The 21,284-nt window shown below is 37.3% G+C and overlaps 1 protein-coding gene across 1 annotated transcript in view; it reads left to right on the top strand.

The window, feature by feature from the left end:
- The first annotated feature begins 972 nt into the window (after positions 1–972).
- LOC106093039 (odorant receptor 7a) overlaps positions 973–21,284 on the top strand; it is a 206,372-nt gene continuing 186,060 nt past the window's right edge. The window contains exon 1 of the mRNA XM_059370349.1: positions 973–1,280. The gene's annotated coding sequence lies outside the window, so the exon portion shown is untranslated. The remainder of the gene's footprint in view (positions 1,281–21,284) is intronic.

Raw genomic sequence — 21,284 nt, 5'->3', positions numbered from 1 at the left:
GGTACGTGGTGCTAATTAAAATAAGCTTATCGTTTTCCTAGTGTTTTAGATTTGTGATTTAAAGAAAAGAATCTTCCAATTAATCCGAAATATGAATAGGCTTTAAAACTAATGTTCAGTTTGAAAATGTTCTACTCTGTACAACTTTCATGTGCGTTTTCGTTCACAATTGGGTTCCTCTGCCAAAGAGAACATCGTCTATTCGGTATCCAATTGGTACTGTCCAACTAAAATGAGAAGGAAGCAGGATGGAAATGGTTTGATACTTTTTACTTTGCTGTTAAAAAATTATTGAAATGCTACTAACATAATGAACATGGCATGAGTCAATCATTTTCATAGTGTTGTAGATCAGGGTTGAAAAAAAAAACTTCATTGAAAAAAAAGACGACAAAAGGTTCTGCATTGTACTGTTTTCGTACGCGTTTTCGTTCCCAATCGGTTTCCTCTGCCAACGAGAACATCATCGGTTAGGGATCCAATTGGCATTGTCCAACTAAAATGAGTAGGAAACAGAGCTGCCTTAAACTTTTAACTTTATTGTGAAAAAATCGTTAAAATGCCAATAACTTGATAAACATGGCAGCCCTACTTAATGTATTGATTTGGTTTATCTCAGTTTCCATCGTGTTTCGCCCGCGGTCGGTCGGTTTCGTTGTATTGTCTAATAAAATATGCCAAATATCAAAGTGTTGCAGTTTTTATAGTGTTGTGGTTCAGGATTTGAAAGAAAAAACAAATTTCTTGTTGCATTAACATAAACAAAGCTCGAACATCGAAGACTAGATTTCATATTAATTTGTTTTCTTTTATTTGCGTCTCCGTTTTTCTTAAGCAACCTGCTCTGTCAACACGAGCATCGGTGTTTTTGTGATCTAATTGGTATTGTTCCATTAAAAGGAGAGGGAAAAGCTGCCACTAACTTCTTTTCTTGTATCGCAGCTCATATTTGTTGTGAAAAAAAGGTTTAAATGCTAATAATATATTAGTTTCGTGTTTATTTCGTGGTCGGTCGGTTTCGTGGTTATGTTTAATAAAATATGACAAATGCTGCAGTAATTGTGTTGTGTTTAGTGTTGGGCTGCAAACAAATCCGAAACTTTATAACATTCGACGTTGGTTAGATTTTATGTTATTTGGCATTCGCGTACATTTTCGTTTCGCTCTGCCTACATGGGCATCGCTGTCGTCGCGATTTTCTTGGTCTTTCCATATATGAATAGAGAGAGAAACAAAGAGCTCCCTCAATCTTGCTTTTATGCAGCGAAGCACTTTTTTTGGTAAGTTATAGCTATACACTTGCAAACATTTGTAAGCAAACACTCATATATCAATGTACAGACATACATACTCATGTAGACTATAGTTCATCTCATTCATTCAAAATTTTAAAGCAACTTGTTAACAGAAGGAGATGGATTTAGGAGATTGTTAAAGGCAGTGGTTGTCGTCGCTGCGATGGCGGCAAAAACACCCAAAATGTAGTAAGATTTTACAGCAAAGAAATAAAATAAATTATTGTGGGTAGATGGCAGTCTGAGTTTTTAACAAGTATTGGTATATAACTTAAGGGCTATGTTTATCAATTAGTTTGACTAATATTTTCTAGAAGTTTAAACAGTGAAGATGTTTTTGCGAATTTCGACTAGATTATATCCTGCCAATCTTCAACAATTAGTGCACATCCTGACATAAATTCTTAATAAAATGATATTTATCTTCGCTGATATCACTCTTCGCTAAAATTGTTTACGTCTAGTTTTGTCTTCCAACAACTCGGCCAAGTATGAATCGAATGGATCTGTAACATTATGTGATAACCATACATGTATGTGAATCGATCTTTCTATCGGTCGATTTGTAGTGGTTGAAATAAAAAATGTTTCTTTTTGTTAAAAACAATGCTGCAACAAATGTAAGCATTCGATAAAGGTTGTCCAGTTTTCACATTTGTTTTTCTGTGTTTTTTCTTATCGCCTCGTTCTGCCAACATGGGCATCGTAAATTTTGCTACTGAATTGCATTTGTCCAATAAGAAAAGATAAAGAAACAGCTCATATTTGTAAGAAAAATCGTTAAAATGCAAATCGATAATTTTGGCAACCCTTCGCAAAGCCGATATTAAATTTCTCTCAGTTTGTCTCGTGTCTCATTCGCGGACGTTCGGTTTCGTGGTAGTGTTTAATAAAATATGCCAAATATTGCAGTTTCCATAGCTTTATATTGTTTTTGTTGTTGTGATTTAGTGTTTGAAGCAACAAACCACTTCTGTGGAAAGAAAAAAGGCGGCAAACTTATCCAAAAATGTTATGTTATTGTCATTCGTATGCGTTGGCTTTTCGTTTCATTCTGCCTAGGCGAGTATCGCCGTCTCCGCTATCTTTTTGGTTTTGAAATATAAGGAAAGAGAAGACAACAGAGAGCTCCCTTTATCTTACTTACATGCAGCGCAGCATATGTTTGGGGTGAGTTATATAAACTTGGAGATTTTTAATCAAAAGCGCACACATACATGCACATGTAGAATGGCGAGTCAACTTATTCATTCGCAATTTTTTTGCAACTTATAAATAGTAGGAGATGGGCTTAAGAGACTATTAAGACAATGGCTGTCGTCGCTGCTTAAGCAGCTTAAGATAAAGGTATTTGGAGACTATTAAAGGAACCCGTGTCGTCGCTGCTTTAGCTACTTAAGGCAAAAATAGAAAGAGAATTTGGTCGCTTTCTATTGCAAAGATATTAAACAATATTGTCGGTAGATGGCAGGCTTTTAACTTTTAACACTTTTTAACAATTTTAACATATGGGTTAATTTGTTTTAATATCATGTATGACCTGGGGGAAGCTAAATTTTTTGGACTATGTTTCCTAGGTGTATCAATCAATGCTGATTTCTGGCAGGTTATCACTATAGTTTGAGATTTAATAAAGTAAGTTCTTCAGCAAGGATGAAACAAGCTGTCTTCCGAACGTATAAAGCAATTCTCTTGTTCTTATTTATATACGTGAGGTCGACGCTAAATTGTCCAATTTCTAAAATTATCATCTATCTTTTTTAGCAGAAAGATTCTTTTTTTGTTTTCTTATGACTGGAGGTCCCATAGTGTAGAGGTTACACTATGGGACCTCCAGACCGAGAACATCAGAAAAAATGTTCAGCGTTGGTTTATCCCTTCCTAATGCAGGCAACATTTGCAGGGTACTGCACCCATAGAAAAAAATTCGCCAAATGGACCTCCATTGATTTTTTCATAAAATTGAATCAACTCACAGATGTTATCAAATCAAACATAAAGTTTCTATCAACAGTTTTTTTTTGTATTTTAATGTTTTCTTTTGCGGACCAAATAGTAATGAAATTTATTCTGAAAACAAAATTTTAAAAAAATTTCTGAATACAGAATTAAATTAAATTTTCTCTTAAGACAAAATTTCCATTAAACTATTTCTACAATAATATCGACATGATTGAAATATTTTCTAGAGACAAAATTTCAGGTAAATACATATATAAATATTCTGTAAAAGCAAAACCTAGGGCTACCTCGACATTATTTTTTAAAAACACCTTTTTTATGAAATTTTCCTTAAAGACAAAATTTTAATGACATTTTCTGCTAAGAAAATATTTTAATGCAAATTGCTCTAAATATTGGGTTGCCTAAAAAGTAATTGCGGATTTTTTAAAAGAAAGTAAATGCATTTTTAATAAAACTTAGAATGAATTTTAATCAAATATATAATTGCCATTTTGTTCGATAACCTTTTGCCATCTTCCTGGCAAATTTAGTATTCCACGCTCATAGAACTTCTGGCCTTTATCTGCAAAAAACTGAACCAAGTGCGATTTTATAGCCTCATCATTGCCGAAAGTTTTACCATTTAAGGATGGATGATGGTGGTAGGTCAGGGCTATATGGTGGATGCATCAAAAGTTCCCAGCCAAGCTCACTCAGTTTATGGCGGGTGACCAAAGATGTGTGCGGTCTAGCGTTGTCCTGGTGGAATATGACACCTTTACGATTAACCAATTCTGGTCGCTTCTCCTTGATGGCTGTATTCAATTTGTCCAATTGTTGACAGTAAACATCCGAATTAATCGTTTGGTTCCTTGGAAGCAGCTCAAAATATACCACACCCTTCCAATCCCACCAAACAGACAGCATAACCTTCTTTTGGTGGATATCAGCCTTTGAAGTGGTTTGAGCTGGTTCACCATGCTTGGACCATGATCGTTTTCGACTAACGTTGTTGTAAACAATCCATTTTTCATCTCTAGTTATGATTCGTTTTAAAAACGGATCGAGTTCATTGCGTTTAAGGTGCATATCACAAGCGTTGATTCGGTTTGTTAAATGAATTTCTTTAAATACATGTGGTACCCAAATATCAAGCTTTTTCACCAGTCCAAGACTTTTTATGTGACACATAGGACTGCGAGTTGACTTATGGAAAATCGCTGCGGCATATACAGGGCATGTGGGGAACATTATGAGATGTTGGAGCCTTGCCTATGTCATTGGTATAGGCTCAAGAAGTATAATCGGAAGATTATTTCATATGGGAACTTTATCAGGTTATGAACCGATTTCAACCATACTTGGCATAGTTGTTGTAAGTCAAAATTTTCTGGTTTTACTCCTTCGAAAGTTAACGTGCTTTCGACAGACCGACTGATGGAAGGCATGTCTAAATCGACTCAAAATGTAAAGACTATCAAGAATATATATAGTTGGGTCTCTGATCAATATTTCGATATGTTACAAACGGAATGATGAAATTAGTATAGACCCATCCTATGGAGGAGGGTAAAAAAATGTCTCAACATGTTTTAGGATAAATGTTGAGGTTGTTGCAAATGCAAATTGAAAATTTGCCTATGAACATTCCATTAAGCGAAAGGGGCAAATTTCTCACTTACCAATGATTGCTGTCGGATTCAAATTTAAGCTTAATGATAAGAGTCCTTCTTTTGATAGTCGACCTCGAACGGCATGCCGCAGTACGATACCTGAGAATTTTTTATATGTCGACATGCCAAATGGTGCAGTACCTTACAAATATCGCCAGCATTAGGAGGAGATAACAATCTCTGAACATTTTTTCCGATGTTCTCGCCAGGACTCGAACCCAAGCGTTTAGCATTATAGGCGGACAGCGGACGCTGATTTTACATTTGATGTGGTTAAAATTTTTTATTCGACAACAAATATTAAAGTTAACATATGATTTATACCCATACTTGTTTTCCCGTTTGAAAAAATTATGCCAATTTACTGTTTTATATTGAATGACCATAATAAGGCTCTGAGCTCAAGGCCAATGTTAATTTGCGATCACTTTTACAAATATCGAAATTTTAGTAAAAATCTACCAACACAGAGTTATTTGAAAAATTTGAACGACCATATATCCTAAACTATGGATAATGGGAAAAAGCGAAGAGCAATAGTAAGGTTAATTCGAGATCACTTCGAAAAATTGATGAAAATCGGGCAAAAAATGAGTTTTGACATGACTTTCAAAAATTCAAAAAATTTATGAAAATCGGCCAGAAAATGATTTTTTCCCTAGCAAAACTTAAAATGGCTATATCTCCTTAACTAGTCCTCGTAGAGAAGAAGTAGAGTTCATTCGTGATCACTTCCAAAAATTCGAAAAATTGATCAAAATCGGTCAGAAAATGAATTTTTCCCTAGCAAAACTTAAAATAGCCATATCTCCTTAACTAAGCCTCCTAGATCAAAAGTAAGATTAATTCGTGGTCACTTCAAAAAATTCGAAAAATTTGGAAAAATTGATCGAAAAATTTGGAAAAATTGATGAAAATCGGCCAGAAAATGAATTTTTTTCTAAGAAAATTTGAAATGACCATATCTTCTTAACAAAGCCTCGTAGAGCAAAAGGAAGGTTATTTCGTGATCACTTCCAAAAAGTCGAAAAATTCATGAAAATCGGCCAAAAATTTTTTTTTTCTCTAGGAAAATTTAAAATGGCCATATCTCCTAAAACAAGCCATACTTCCTAACTAGAGCAAAAGTAGGGTATATTCGTGATCACTTCCAAAAATTCGAAAAATTTTTGAAAATCGGTTATAAAATTAATTTTTCTCTAGGAAAGCTAAAAATGGCTATATCTCCTTAACTAAGCTTCGTAGAGCAAAACTAAGGTTAATTCGTGGTCACTTCCAAAAATTCGAAAATTGATGAAAATCGGCCAGAAAATGAATTTTTCCCTAGCAAAATTTAAAATGCTCATATCTTCTTAACTCAGCCTCCTAGTGCAAAAGTAAGATTAATTCGTGGTTACTTAAAAAAATTCGAAAAATTTGGAAAAATTGATGAAAATCGGAAAAAAATTTTATTTTTCCCTAGGAAAACTTAAAATGGCCATATCTCCATAACTAAGCCTCGTAGAGCAAAAGTAAGGTTAATTCGTGATCACTTTTAAAAATTAAAAAAAAAATTCTGAAAATCGGCTAAAAAATGAATATTTCCCTAGGAAAACTTAAAACGACCATATCTCCTTAACTAAGCCTCGTAGAGCAAAAGTAAGGTTATTTTGTGACCAATCCGAAATGTTCGAAAATTTGATGAAAATCGGCCAGAAAACAAATTTTTTCCTAGGAAAACTTAAAATGGCCATATCTGCTTAACTAAGTCTCGTATAGCAAAAGTAAGGTTAATTCGTGAACACTTCGAAAAACTGATGAAAATCGGCCAGAAAATAAATTTTTTTCCTAGGAAAACTTAAAATGGCCATATCTGCTTAACTAAGCCTCGTATAGCAAAAGTAAGGTTAATTCGTGAACACTTCGAAAAATTGGAAAAATTTATGAAAATCGGCCAGAAAATAAATTTTTCCTAGGAAAACTTAAAATGGCCATATCTGCTTATCTAAGCCTCGTAGAGCAAAAGTAAGGTTATTTTGTGATCTATCCAAAATGTTCGAAAATTTGATGGAAATCAGCCAGAAAAAAATTTTTCCCTAGGCAAACTTAAAATGCCCATATCTCCTTAACTAAGCCTCGTAGGGCAAAAGAAAGGTTCATTCGTGATCACATCCAAAAATTCAAAATTTGTAATGAATGTTTTTTACCTTGTTTAAAATAATTTTTACTTATAGATTTTTTCCAGTTAAAAATTGCAGAAAATTTAAAAAAAAAAATTAATGACCTCGTTAGTTTACAAGTGCTTAAATTTTTTTGATAAATGTTTTTAAGCTTTGCCATAGATTTCCCTCATTTTCATTTATACACATGTTCTTCACAATCTCAATGTACAAAATATTTGTTTCCGAACTATTGTACATTCTGTCATTTCCCCCGCCACTCATTTTAAATGTAAAACCAATTTATTTTTGCCGATTCATCATTTCTCCAACTCATTGGCCGTTTATGATGTATTTGCAAAAGAAGATAAAATAACAGTTTTATCATTTGGCCACCCACTCCACTGCAAAAACCTGCCATATTCGAAGGTTATGCTTCGACTGAACTTAATCCTAGCAAAATGAGAAATCAACTGAAATGGACTGAATGAGATGAGATGAGTTCAAATGTCTGACTGCGGCCAGTGCTGTGGTCGGCCATTTAAATGAAGCAAAACTATTTTGTGAGCCAAACAAAAAAAAAAAAAAACATGACCAAAGTCAGACAGCCAAACAGAGAATAAGTGGTTGGCAAATAACGCCAATCTGGCCAAAAACCAAAGCAAAAGGACTAAAGGGATTTGGGTGATAGGAAAAAAAATTCATACGAAATGCGATATAGTTGGCGGGCATAGGCAGAGGCGTAGCAATATACGAGCTATATAAATGGAAAAACTGTAATTAATTTGTCCTACCCTCCACGTCATTCCGTTTATAATTCATCGAAATATTCATCTAAGACCCAAAGAAGTACGCATTCCGTGATCGCCGGACCTACGCCTGCAGGACCGTATTATGGTCTGGCAGTCTAAAACAGATCTCAGTCCCTGATATCTCAATGTACATCCCCAGGCCCACTCTGTCCTCTAGCTTTAATCCATCCGAGTATCCGGATCCGGATGGCAATACTAGGGTTCCGTCAATACAAGACTGTGCCGCTGGTAGCGCCTCGCACTTAAAGGTTCCTCTCAGGTATCCAATCGGAAACCTCTTCCCTTCCTTCCAGGTTTCCTATCTTCGCCTCGATTATACCGCGATGGTATGAGCTGCTCCCATCCATTCCATAACATTCCCCACCGCTTTAAGTCTCATAGCCGCAGTGGCTGCCTCACACTTAATCTGTATGTCAATGGATCGGATATCTAGAATAGTCTGCAGTGCTCTAGTGGGCGTGGTCCTCATCGCTCCCCCTATGCCAAGACAATATGTGCTCTGAACCTGTTGTATGGTCCCTATGTAGCAATTTTTCTCCATAGCCGTACACCAAATTACTGAGGCGTAAATAAGTATTGGTCTAATCACGCTCCTGTAGAGCCAGTGGACTATTCTCGGATTCACGACCCATTTCGAGACTACGGCCCGTCTATATAGTACCCAACATCTATGAGTCTTCTCAAAATGCTCCTGAGTGTGATACTTCCAATTCAGTTTCCTATTCAAGATCACACCTAAGTATTTGACCTTGTCAGATATCGAAATCGTTACGTTGTGGAAACGTGGTGCGTTAAATTGGCCCATCTTCATTTTCCTCATGAACAGGCATATTTCAGTCTTCTCTGGGTTAACATTGAGACCTCTGGGTCTAGCCCAATCATGTGCCATATGCAAGACCCGTCGGATTAAAACTTGATATAGCTGCCATATAAACCGATCTAGGATATTGATTTCTTGAGCTTCATCAAGCAACTTTTATCCGATTTGATGGCTTCAAGGGCCGTGTGTTGGTATGTTGTGTTTGAATCGTATTAATAGCGAAAACGCATCTATGATACAATTACCACATTAACCACGCTCGATAACCCTGTCTATTAGCTGTACTTTTCCCAATGCATGTATTTTTGTGTAATGACAGACATTCTTTTTGTGACAAATTACACTTCTTCCGTACTACACATGGTTTTGTGCATCTGTTGGAAGTTGTATTGATGGCTTCGAACGCTAAGATAACGGCAATGGCTCTCGCTGTTGCTCCGTGTGCCCAGGTTCGAATCCTGGCCGGGCTCTGCCGAATTTCTCATTTTTCAAGTTTTTTGCCTATTAGGGCGAGATCATTAAATTTTACAATTTTTGTCTGTTTCTCTTTCGAGACGTGCTCAATGATTGGAGATGCAATTCTTCTTATTTAAAGAATATCATAGCAACGACTTTGCCAAGAACATTTTGGTTTCCATGGTGGATCGCGATTTGTGATACGCCATGTATCTTCATCAACACCTTTGTCAAATTGATTAAGGTGCTCTACATACTCAACGACTATTGAGTACAGTGTAGAGCACGTTTTTGTTGTGAAAAAGGGCTCAATTGCCATGTTTATTCATCGATACCTTTGTTAAATTGTATAAGGTGCCCTAATCATACGACTATTGAGTGCGGTGTAGAACACGCTTTTGTTCTGAAACAGGGCTCAATAAGTCCCCTAGCCCTTCCAAGCGCAGTAAGAGAGCATAAAGACTTACTTTCTAAAGGGTGATTTTTTTGAGGTTAGGATTTTCATGCATTAGTATTTGACAGATCACGTGGGATTTCAGACATGGTGTCAAAGAGAAAGATGCTCAGTATGCTTTGACATTTCATCATGAATAGACTCACTAACGAGCAACGCTTGCAAATCATTGAATTTTATTACCAAAATCAGTGTTCGGTTCGAAATGTGTTTCGCGCTTTACGTCCGATTTATGGTCTACATAATCGACCAAGTGAGCAAACAATTAATGCGATTGTGACCAAGTTTCGCACTCAGTTTACTTTATTGGACATTAAACCAACCACACGAATGCGTACAGTGCGTACAGAAGAGAATATTGCGTCTGTTTCTGAGAGTGTTGCTGATGACCGTGAAATGTCGATTCGTCGCCGTTCGCAGCAATTGGGTTTGTGTTATTCGACCACATGGAAGATTTTACGCAAAGATCTTGGTGTAAAACCGTATAAAATACAGCTCTTGCAAGAACTGAAGCCGAACGATCTGCCACAACGTCGAATTTTCAGTGAATGGGCCCTAGAAAAGTTGGCAGAAAATCCGCTTTTTTATCGACAAATTTTGTTCAGCGATGAGGCTCATTTCTGGTTGAATGGCTACGTAAATAAGCAAAATTGCCGCATTTGGAGTGAAGAGCAACCAGAAGCCGTTCAAGAACTGCCCATGCATCCTGAAAAATGCACTGTTTGGTGTGGTTTGTACGCTGGTGGAATCATTGGACCGTATTTTTTCAAAGATGCTGTTGGACGCAACGTTACGGTGAATGGCGATCGCTATCGTTCGATGCTAACAAACTTTTTGTTGCCAAAAATGGAAGAACTGAACTTGGTTGACATGTGGTTTCAACAAGATGGCGCTACATGCCACACAGCTCGCGATTCTATGGCCATTTTGAGGGAAAACTTCGGAGAACAATTCATCTCAAGAAATGGACCGGTAAGTTGGCCACCAAGATCATGCGATTTGACGCCTTTAGACTATTTTTTGTGGGGCTACGTCAAGTCTAAAGTCTACAGAAATAAGCCAGCAACTATTCCAGCTTTGGAAGACAACATTTCCGAAGAAATTCGGGCTATTCCGGCCGAAATGCTCGAAAAAGTTGCCCAAAATTGGATTTTCCGAATGGACCACCTAAGACGCAGCCGCGGTCAACATTTAAATGAAATTATCTTCAAAAAGTAAATGTCATGGACCAATCTAACGTTTCAAATAAAGAACCGATGAGATTTTGCAAATTTTATGCGTTTTTTTAAAAAAAAAAAGTTATCAAGCTCTTAACAAATCACTCTTTACTATTTCCAACAAAAACTAATCATCAATGCTAAGAACAACAAACACATCAACATTGCCAAACTCTTTTTGTTGTGCATTTCCACTTTCATTGAATGTCACTGCAAGTGTTTTTTGTGTTTAGCCCACATTGACCCACAGCAAAGCGTCGAGCCGGTTTATTTGGTTAGTGTGCTTGCACTCTTTTATTTGGATCTTTAACATATTTTCGTGATTTTTCTAACAAGTTCCAGCTCGAGATCATATTCAATGTTTTCTATTCAAAGTGTGCTCTACACAGTACTCAATAGTCGTTGGGTATGTAGAGCACCTTAATCAATTCGACAAAGGTGTTGACGAATATACAAAACATATCAGAAATCGCAATCCACAATGCCAGTCAAAGTGTTTTGATAAACAGCACTCACTTGCCTAGCATTTATAAAGTTTTTGCTATGCTATTCTTTCAATAGAAAGCATTGAATATGAATTGAATCTTCAGCTGCAGTGTGTTTGCAAAATCATAAAAAATATTGCCAAATTTTCATCTTTATAAAAAATTTGTGAACATTTTAAATATTTTCGTATTTGAAAAGAAAATTGTTTGATAATTTATTTATAACGAAAATTTCGTTAAAATTGTTTTTTATAGAAATTTTTTCAATTTTTTTTTGCTATAGACAATTTTGTCAACATTTTATTTCTATAGAAAATTTTGTTAAATTTTATTTTTGTCTGGAAACAAAATTTGTTAAAATTTAACTATTGGGTTGCCCAAAAAGTAATTGCGGATTTTTTAAAAGAAAGTAAATGCATTTTTAATAAAACTTAGAATGAACTTTAATCAAATATACTTTTTTTACACTTTTTTCTAAAGCAAGCTAAAAGTAACAGCTGATAACTGACAGAAGAAAGAATGCAATTACAGAGTCACAAGCTGTAAAAAAATTTGTCAACGCCGACTATATGAAAAATCCGCAATTACTTTTTGGGCAACCCAATATAATAGAAATGGTTGCTACGCCTATGGCAATGAATACCAAAATTAACTAGAGAAAAGTTCTTTCGCTGAAATCATAGTACAAAAATAAATAAAACAAAGATTGTTAAAATTCCCTGTGCCTTCAAAATAAATGAAATTGTAAAAAAAAAGTTTATTACTTGAATTCGTTTGAGGTTAAAATTCCAATGCTCAGAGTATGGTGCACAAGGTCATTAAAACATATTCAGGATTCTTAAGATAGTTTTAGCTGGGATACAATTGCGAACTTGGGTCATTTGAAGTTTGAGAAAAACTTCTATTAGTATGATTACGGAGCCACCCATAAAATGATTGCGTTCTGTATACTGGTTAAAATTAACCAAAGGACATTTTACATAATTAACGATAGTATCGGACCATATTTGGATATAGCTGCTATATGGACCGATTTTCCGATAAAGGGTCTAATGCCCCTATATTTCATCCGATTTTGCTGAATTTTGAAACAGTGAGTGGTTTTAGGACTCCCGAGATCTGATCTAAATATGGATTAGATCGGTCAATATTTAGATATAGCTGCCATGTAGACCGATCTCCCGATAAAGGGTCTGAAGCCCATAAAAGCTTTATTTTTTTTATCGGATTTTGCTGAAATTTGCAACAGTGAGTAACTTTAGACCTCCCGACATCTGAACGAAATATCGTTCAGATCGGACTATATTTAAGTTTAGCTGTCATCTAGACCGATCTGCCGATTAAGGGTCTAAAGCTCATACAAGTTTATTTTTTATCCAATTTCGTTGAAATTTGAAACAGTGAGTGGTTTTGATCCTCCCGACATCCGACCTAAATATGGCTCAGATCGGTCCATATTTAGATATTGCTGCCATATAGACCGATCTGCCAATAAACGGTATAAAGCCCATAAATGCTTTATTTTTTATCCAATTTCGCTGAAATTTTAAGTAATGAGTAGTTTTAGGGCACATAACATCCGACCCAAATATGGCTCAGATCGGACTATATTTGGATATAGCTTCCATATAGACCAATCTCACGATAAAAGGTCTGAAGACTATTAAAGCTTTATTTATTACCCGATTTCATTGGAATTTGAAATAGTGAACAATTTTAGGCCTCTCGACATCTGACGGTCCATATTTAGATATAGCTGCCGTATAGACCGATCTCTCGATAAAGGGTCTGAAGCCCATAAAAGTTTTATTAAATACCCGATTTCGCTGAAATTTGTAACAATGGGTTATTTTAAACCTCCCGAGATCTGATCTAAATATGGATTAGATCGGTCCATATTTAGATATAGCTGCCATGTAGACCGATCTCCCGATTAAGGGTCTGGAGGCCATAAATGCTTTATTTATTACCTGATTTCCCTGAAATATTAAACGATGGGTTATATTAAGCTTCCCGACAACTGACCCAAATATAGTACAGTTTGGACTATATTTAGATATAGCTGTCATATAGACCGATCTGCCGATAAAGGGTCTGAAGCCCATAAAAACTTTATTTATTACCCGATTTCGTTGAAATTTGAAACAGTGGGTAGGTTAAGACCTTCCAAAATCCGACTTTTATATGGTTCTGAGCGGACTACATTTAGATATAGCTGCCATATAGACCGATCTGCCGATAAGGGGACTGAAGCCCATAAAAGCTTTATTTGTTACCCGATTTCGCTGAAATTTTAAACAATGATTTTTTTTTTAATTTGGATCAGATCGGTTTATTATTGAATATATCTGCCAAAAAGACCAATATTTTTTTCTACAAAATTTAATAGTGACATATATATACAGTCTTTCAGATCCTTTCCCCCTTGTCCTGTAAAATAACTTTTATTATCAACTGGTGGAACTCTATGGAACCATGCAAAATTGCAAATTTTGCCCATGAACATTCCACTAAGGAACAGGGGCAAACTTCTCACATATCAATGAGTGCAGTCCGATTCAAGTTTAAGCTCAAAGATAATAGGCCTCCTTTTTATAGCCGAGCCCGAACGGCGTGCCGCAGTGCGACACCTCTTTGGAGAGAAGTTTTACATGGCATAGTACCTCACAAATGTTGTCAGCATTAGGACGGGAAAACCACCGCTAAAATTTTTTGTTTTTTCTGATGGTCTCGCCAGGATTCGAACCCAGGCGTTCAGCGTCATAGGCGGACATGCTAACCTCTGCGTTACGGTGGCCTCCGAACCACGTCTTTTCACAATTTGTATATGTACATTAGAGTGCGTCAATATTTGGGGCTGTCAAATCATAGCCAACGAAAAATTATTGGAAATTTTGCTCAAGAAACCTTGAGTCTAAAGTCAAAGTCGTAAGTTTTGAACATTTGCTTCGAACATTTTATGTCTGGCCCTGAAAAGTTTACTTAAATACTGTGTACTTTATGGTGGATCAATTTATGAGACCAAAAAATGACCTCCAAGCGTGTGTCAAAATCGCAGTCTACGACAAATTTTTAGAAATTTTGCTCAAGAAACTATAGGCCTTAATTCAAAATCGTGCTTCCGGATTTTTACAACAAAATCGAAGTTTGCTTGGTATTGGTCCAAAAATAAAAGTTTGTCGTTAATGACAAGAAGCTCGATTTGTCGTACACTTGGCCCTAAAATTGGATATCAAATTCGTTTTTTTATCTCAAATCCCGTTCATTTAAGCCCCTACATTGCCATGGTCGATAAAGTTGTTCTCTTTGGGGGAGGCCAAATACTTGGTCCCACTTTTGGATGTCAGATTCGTATTCCACTTCCAAATACCTTTTATTTGAGCCCCATATTGCCATGGCTAGTAAATAAGTCCTATTTGGGGGATGTTTTGCGGAAGGGGTGGACCCCAGAACTTTGGTCCCGAATGTGGGTATCAATTTCTTGTTCTACTCCCCACCACGTTTCATTTGCGCCCCATATTGCCATGGCCAATAAATATGTCTGATTAAGGGGTGCTTTGGGGATTGGGTTGGCCCCCAAAAAACTCAGCCCTGAAAAATATCAGCATCGTGCTCTAATTAAGGGGAGTTTGTGACCCCGAAATTGGTTATCAATTACATTTTCTAATTACAAATACCTTTCATTTGATAGTCAGCAAATATGTCCTGTTTGGAGGGTGGTTCCTAAAACTATCAACATTGTGCTTCACTCATTTTCAGCACCGAATTGCCTTAGTGAGCAAATACGTCCTACTCTGGGGGTGGGACGTCCTCTAGACAGTTGGTCCCGAATGTTGACATCAGATTCGTGCCCTACTCCCAAATTCCCAAATATCCTTTATTTGAGCCCCATTTTTCCATAGTAGGCAACATATCCGTGTCCTACTCTAAAATACATTTTATTTGAGCTCCATATTGCAATGGTCAGCAAATACGTCATATTTGGGTGGTGTCATGGGGGCGGGGTGGCCCCATCGACACTTTTTCCCGAATATTGATATTCGATTCATGCTTTACTCCCAAGGACCTTTCATTTGAGCCCCATATTGCTATAGTCGTAAATTTGTCCTGTTTGGGGGATTTTTTTTGGGAGAGGGGTGGCCCCCCAGAAACTTGGTCCCGCATTTGGATATCAGATTCGTATTCTACATTTAAATATCTTTTATTAAGCCTAATATTGCCATGGTCAGTAAATAAGTCCTGTTTGTGGGATGTTGTGGGGAGGGGTGGAACCCCAGAAACTTGGTCCCGCATTTGAATATTAATGGGTTGCCCAAAAAGTAATTGCGGATTTTTCATATAGCGGGCGTTGACAAATTTTTTCACAGCTTGTGACTCTGTAATTGCATTCTTTCTTCTGTCAGTTATCAGCTGTTACTTTTAGCTTGCTTTAGAAAAAAAGTGTTAAAGAGTATATTTGATTAGTTCATTCTAAGTTTTATTAAAAATGTATTTACTTTCTTTTAAAAAAATCCGCAATTACTTTTTGGGCAACCCAATACATTCGTATTCTACTCACAAAGATCTTTCATTTGAGTCCCATATTCCCATGGTTCGTAAATTTGTCCTGTTTGGGGAATTTTTTTTGGGAGAGGGGTGGCCCCCCAGAAACTTGGTCCCGCATTTGGATATCAGATTCGTATTCTACATTTAAATATCTTTTATTAAGCCTAATATTGCCATGGTCAGTAAATAAGTCCTGTTTGTGGGATGTTGTGGGGAGGGGTGGACCCCCAGAAACTTGGTCCCGCATTTGGATATTATTGGGTTGCCCAAAAAGTAATAGCGGATTTTTCATATAGTCGGCGTTGACAAATTTTTTCACAGCTTGTGACTCTGTAATTGCATTCTTTCTTCTGTCAGTTATCAGCTGTTACTTTTAGCTTGCTTTAGAAAAAAAGTGTTAAAGAGTATATTTGATTAGTTCATTCTAAGTTTTATTAAAAATGCATTTACTTTCTTTTTAAAAATCCGCAATTACTTTTTGGGCAACCCAATACATTCGTATTCTACTCACAAAGATCTTTCATTTGAGTCCCATATTTCCATGGTCGGTAAATATGTCCGATTTAGGGGTGTTTTGTAGCTCTCATATAAACAGATCTGGGATCTAGACTTCTTGAGCCGCTAGAGGGCACTATTATTATGCGATTTGGCTGAAAGTGTTTTGGTTTGACCATCAACAACGGTGCCAAGTTTTGTCTAAATGGGTTCATAACCTTACATAGCTCCCATATTCACCGATTTTGGATTTTGACTTCTTGAGCCGCTGGAGGGCGCCATTGTTATCTGAGTTGGCTGAAATTTTGCATGAAGTATTTTGATTTGACAATCAACAACTGTATGTACGGCTCAAATCAGTTCACAATCTGATATAGCTCCAATATAAATCGATCTACCGATTGTACTTTGTTTTGGCTCTAGAGGGAGCAATTCTAGTCCGATTTGACTGAAATACACAACGACTTCTTGCATGACCTTTAATATACGTGTTAAATATGACCTGAATCGGTCCATAACCTGATATAGCTTCTTGAGCCACTTTAGCACGCAATTCTTATCCGATTTGGCTGAAATTTTGCTGCACAACGAATTCCACTTTGGTCTCGTGTTAAAAATTACCTGAATCGGTCTATAACCTGACATAGCTTCTTGAGCCACTTTAGCACGCAATTTTTATCCGATTTGGCTGAAATTTTGCTGCACAATGAATTCCACTTTGGTCTCCGACAGCCAAACCAAGTATGGCTCCAATCGGTTCATAACTTGGTAAAGCTGAAATAGCATAGCAATTATCATCCTTTATCCTTTGTTTGCCTATAAAGAGATATCGGCCAAAGAACTTGACAAACGCGATACATGGTGGATTCGGCCCAGCCGAACTTAGCACGCTCTTACTGGTTTATATATACTCTCTTGGCTTCTTTCTTGTGTGCGGACCATAATATGCTAAAAGAGGGTATGGGTTTCTGTAGCCATATTTTAAAATCAGTTCTGCTGGTAACCCATTGTCTACTTGTTGGTCTTCAGTGTGGTACCTGCTACGCTGACCGAATTCTGACTAGGCGGTATACTTTCTCATCGCCGACACTTTTGGATACCAGCAGCTGAGAGAATTTTCATTCTAAAGGGTGATTTTTTAGGTATTATCATTTTGGCAACACTTGTTTAAACAGCTCACGCACGTTTCGTGTTTTGTATGTCAATTGTCAAACATCTTCAGTTTGGTCTAAAATTTAACCATGAACGACGCTTGCAAATGGGCTCTTGCAAAGTTGACCGAAATCCACTTTTTTATCGAAAAATTTCGTTCAGCGATGAAGCTCATTATTGGCTCAATAGGTACGTAGATAAGCAGAATTGTCGATTTTGGAATGAAGATCGTCCAGAAGCATTGCAAGAGCTACCAATGCATCCAGAAAAAAATCACAGTTTGGTGCGGTTTATAAGCTGGTGGCATCATTGGACCGTACTTCTTTAAAAATGATGCGAATCGTAAAGTAACTGTGAATGGTAGGCGCTATCGTGGGATGATATCAAACTTTTTTTGCCCAAAATGTAAGAGCTTGACTTATATGACATGTGGTTTCACATGCCACACAGCACGCGTAGCAATGGACTTATTAAGGGGCGAGTTCGGTGAACATTTTATTTCATATTCGGGACCGGTCAATTGGTCGTCTAGATTGTGTGATTTAACGCCTTTAGACTATTTTGTGTGGGGTTATGTTAAAGCTCATGTCTATACAGACAAGCCCCTTTCAATTGAGGCATTGGAAAACAACATTGAAGCATTTATTCGTGAGATATCGGCCAAAATGTTGGTTAGAGTATGCCAAAATTGGACTAAGCGGATGGACCACTTATGGCGCAGTCACGGTCAGCATTTGCATGAAATAATTTTCAAACATTGGAAGCCACCGTAGCGCAGAGATTAGTATGAACGCCTATGACGCTATACGCCTGGGTTCGAATCCTGGCGAGACCATGAGAAAAAATAGTCAGCGGTGGTTTTCCCCTTCTAATGCTGGCAACATTTGTGAGGTACTATGCCATGTAAAACTTCTCTCCAAAGAGGTGTCGCACAGCGGCACGCCGTTCGGGCTCGGCTATAAAAAGGAGACCCCTTATGATTGAGCTTTAACTTGAATTGGACTGCACTCGTGGATATGTGAGAAGTTTGCCCCTGTTTCTCAGTGGAATGTTCATGGGCAAAATCTGCAAAATTTGCATTTGAAATCTTCAAACATTAAATTATATGCACCGTACTATCAATACATATAAATTTTTAAAGCATTTTTCTGAATTTTTTGTAATTTTTTGAAAAATTTTCCTATAGCTCTTAAAAAATCACCCTTTCTGTTGTAAGCCCACTCTGTATATCTGTTACCAGATTTTCTTCTATGTCTCTAAAAGAGTAGGTGCATGTAAAGAAAATTATTGATTTTTCCTTTTAAAACCTCTTTTTAACATATCTTCAAAACTTTTAATTGGTATTAAAACTCGTTTGAATAAAACATTCCAAAACAAATAAAAATGTAAATTAAAGTAATTTCTGTCAAAAGTTTTTGTTTATTTGTTTTTGTTTTATTTGCCAGTTGACAAACTACAATTTATTGCCAATCAACGAATGTTTGGCCATCCACATCATCCTGGCCAATAACTCGTTCATGTTATTTATGTGGTTACTATGTCTGGTTGTGTGTATTCGAGTGTGTTGCATGCAAGTGCATGGACTTGTAATCGTTTCGGTGTGCGCTTAAATGTATTGGTGAGCGGATCTCGGATGTGGAATGCCGTCCTGCCGTTGCAGATGTTGGGTAATTATTTCGAGCAGCTCAAGCTCAATTAGCCGGCACTAATTGACCACAATAGAATTTAGTTTTAATGCATTTCTGATGTTGAGCTTTTGGTTTTCTCTAGATTAAGCATGATTTACCAATTCTCTATCGCACAGCTGCACAGATTAAATTGATTGGGCAGATAAACTATAGAATGAAGAAAAAAAAAAATAAATGAATACGCTTATAAAATGGAAGGTCGCGAGAAAGCAGGACAAATGTATGGGCATAGATGGGTTTTAAATATATTTAGTAAAAATTGGGTTTTGAAGAACGTGCTGGTATTTTTGCCTATTTCTATTTTTTTTTTGCCATCATGTCTACTGTCTTCTTTCTGAGCCTTGGCAATTTGGATATCTTTTAATCAAGCAGAAGCACCGACCTCATTCCATTGTTCATTTATTTCAATTGTCCATTATTATGTCTGGCCCGGGAAAATGAGCCTGATACACGCCACCACGAGAAAAGGATCTACAAATTGCAACTGCACCATTTCAATTGTAAGCACTGGGACATCAGCTAAAGCCATTGTCCGGAACAATGCCACGAGTGACATTTCAATGGACAGACAGGAAGCCACACACTGATTGTAGGCTCCAGATATGGCGATAGAAAGGGTTTGCTATGCTAGTTTAAAAGCAGCAAAGAGAAATGTTTTTATACCCTCCCACGTGAGATGGGTGTATATTCACTTCGCCATTCCGTTTGTAATACCTCGAAATTTTGATCAAAGTATATATATTCTTGAGCGCCTTGACATTTTAAGTTGATCTAGCCATGTTTGTCTGTGCGTCTGTCGAAAGTAATCAAACTTTCTATGAAATGTTCAAGCTAGCCGCTTGAAAATTTCCACATATACTTCTAACTAATGTTGGTCGGTTGGGATTGTAAATACGCCATATCGGTCCATGTCTAGATATAGCTCCCATATAAACCAATTTCACTTGAATCGCCCAAACCGTCTACTGCGCCAAAGAGAGTTGGAGGACTTATTGAGCCCTGTTTCACAACAAATGCGTGCTCTACACAGTACTCAATAGTCTTTGGGTATGTAGGGTACCTCAATCAGTTCTAACAAGTAAAAGCGTGCCAAGTTCGGCTGGGCCGAATCTTATATACCCTCCACCATGGATCGCATTTGTCGAGTTCTTTTCACGGCATCTCCTCTTAGGCAAAACAGGATATAAGAAAAGATTTGCTCTGCTATTAGAGCGATATCAAGGATGTTGGAGACCTGTGCAAAATGTTAGCCAATTCGAATAAGAATTGCGGCCTTTGGGGGCTCAAGAAGAAAAATAGAGAGATCGATTTATATGGGAGCTGTATCGGGCTATAGACCGATTCAGACCATAATAAACACGTATGTTGATGGTCATGGGAGAATCCGTCGTACAAAATTTCAGGCAAATCGGATAATAATTGCGACCTCTAGAGGCTCAAGAAGTCTAGATCCCAGATCGGTTTATATGGCAGCTATATCAGGTTATGGATCGATTTGAATCATACTTGGCACAGTTGTTGGAAATGATACCAAAACACTACGTGGAAAATTTCAGTCAAATCGGAGGAGAATTGAGCCTGCTAGAGGCTCAAGAAGTCAAGACCCAAGATCGGTTTATATGGCAGCTATATCAAAACATGGACAGATATGGCCCATTTACAATCCCAACCGATCTACACTAATAAGAAGTATTTGTGCAAAATTTCAAGCACCTAGCTTTACGCCTTCGAATGTTAGCGTGCTTTCGACAGACAGACGGACGGACTTGCTAGGTCGACTTAAAATGACATGACGATCAAGAATATGGGGTCTCAGATGCACCAATCTGGGGTCTGGAGGCCATCGTAGCGCAGAGGTTAGCATGTCCGCTGAACGCCTGGGTTCGAATCCTGGCGAGACCATCAGAAAAAATTTTCAGCGGTGGCTTTCCCCTCCTAATGCTGGCAACATTTGTGATGTAATATGCCATGTAAAACTTCTCTCCAAAGAGGTGTCGCACTGCGGCACGCGGTTCGGACTCGGCTATAAAACGGAGGCGCTTTGTCATTGAGCTTAAACTTGAATTGGACTGCACTCATTGATATGTGAGAAGTTTGCCCCTGTTCCTTT

This window comes from Stomoxys calcitrans, chromosome 5 (assembly GCF_963082655.1).
Source record: "Stomoxys calcitrans chromosome 5, idStoCalc2.1, whole genome shotgun sequence".
Lineage (NCBI taxonomy): Eukaryota > Metazoa > Arthropoda > Insecta > Diptera > Muscidae > Stomoxys > Stomoxys calcitrans.
The sequence above is the reverse complement of the archived record's forward strand: the minus strand, read 5'-3'. Positions and strand labels throughout refer to the sequence as shown.